This window comes from Lipotes vexillifer, unplaced genomic scaffold (assembly GCF_000442215.2).
Source record: "Lipotes vexillifer unplaced genomic scaffold, Lipotes_vexillifer_v1.1 scaffold231, whole genome shotgun sequence".
NCBI lineage: Eukaryota > Metazoa > Chordata > Mammalia > Artiodactyla > Lipotidae > Lipotes > Lipotes vexillifer.
This window is the reverse complement of record NW_006791822.1, coordinates 1,179,349-1,180,820: the sequence shown is the minus strand read 5'-3', so window position 1 is coordinate 1,180,820 and position 1,472 is coordinate 1,179,349. Positions and strand designations below refer to the sequence as shown.

At 42.3% G+C, this 1,472-nt stretch overlaps 1 pseudogene; it reads right to left on the bottom strand.

The window, feature by feature from the left end:
* Positions 1-266: 266 nt before the first annotated feature.
* On the bottom strand, positions 267-839 carry LOC103079977 (60S ribosomal protein L17 pseudogene; annotated as a pseudogene).
* Between the last annotated feature and the right edge of the window lie 633 nt (positions 840-1,472).

Genomic DNA, 1,472 nt, shown 5'->3' with positions numbered 1-1,472 from the left:
CTGCCCAGTGTTTGTATTTGTTTGGCTGGTTGGTTGGTTTGCTAGTTTGTTTGGTTTTTATGTTTATTGTTCAGCTTTTTTACAGTCTGGAGAAGAGACATGAAATTGCAGAAGCCTATGCTTCTCGGATTTTCTGGGGTTGGCAATGCTCAGGGCAGAGACAGCTCTTTCAATTATGGGTCTCGGTCAGTGTCAGCCACAAGGAAAAATGAATGGCCACACAGTCCTAAGGGGCCAGTATTTCTTTTTTTCAGTTTTATTTGCATTTATTTTTTTGTGGCATTTATTTCCAGGCCATAAGTTTTGTGTTTCTTCGGTTTCTTCTGGGTTATCTTTTTCTCCTGTGCAACCCCCTTTTCTGGTTTAGGAACAATCTGTTCTTTTTCAGTAAGGATCATCTCAATGTGGCAGGGAGAGCTCGTGTATGGGTTGATCTGACCACGAGCTCTATAAGTCCTGCACTGCATCTTGCGGATTTTGTTCACCTGGGTACACTCAATGACCATAGAATCTACACCTAAGCCCTTAAGTTCAGCATTACTCTCTGCATCTTTGAGCATGTGCAGTAAAAATTCAGGAATATTTCTGGGTAACCGACACTGCGTCCAGCCCCACTGTTTGGCCTGGGCACACCTACCAACTCAACCACTGTGGCAAAGGAATGGCACACATTGCTTCTGTAAAGTGACATCCTTCAGATACTTGGTAGTTTTTCTGCTCTGCATACCCTTAATGGCCTGGGCAGTTTCACGAGTGTTCTTAAAGTGAACATGAAGATTTGAACCTCTTGACTTGCATGATTTTGTGGGGTTTTCTGGGTCAAGTGAATAGCAAACCATTTTTAGAGGTCACCTCAGGCCATTTACCAGAAAAGCAGGGGCTAGTATTTCTATATCACATAGAACCTGAAGCCCAAATTCACCGTATCTGCAGCATGGACTCAAAGAAGCTACCCAGTGACATTCTGCCCCCAAAGTGCTCTGGCTAACTGGTTACAAGCTTTATCTTTGAAGGGCCAGTGACTCTCTCAGCTGGTTTAGTGGCAAAACACTGTTGACCCTCAGCCAGTTTCTACATGGCAACATCATGGTAAAAGGATGACTCTAATCACCTCCTCTGGCCATACCTGCCCAGAGCGGGAAAAAAAGGAATGTATGCCAGCACTGTGCATCCTGAGTGGCATAAACAGCTGGCAGCCTCCCACTTGGGATTTTAAGTTTTCATCCTTTTTAATGTGTGCAAGTGTCATAAGACTTTGACTCCTCTCCCACGATTTCTCGGGATCTTTCCCGAAGAGCATTTGGCCTAGAGCCCTATTGCTACAGATTGTACCTCCTCTCTCTTCCTCTGGTGTTCTCTTTACAGCTAGACTTGCAAGGTAGATTTGTGTTAAAATGCTTAAAAATGAAGATTTTACATATATATATATATATATATATATATATATATATATATATATATATTTTTTTTTT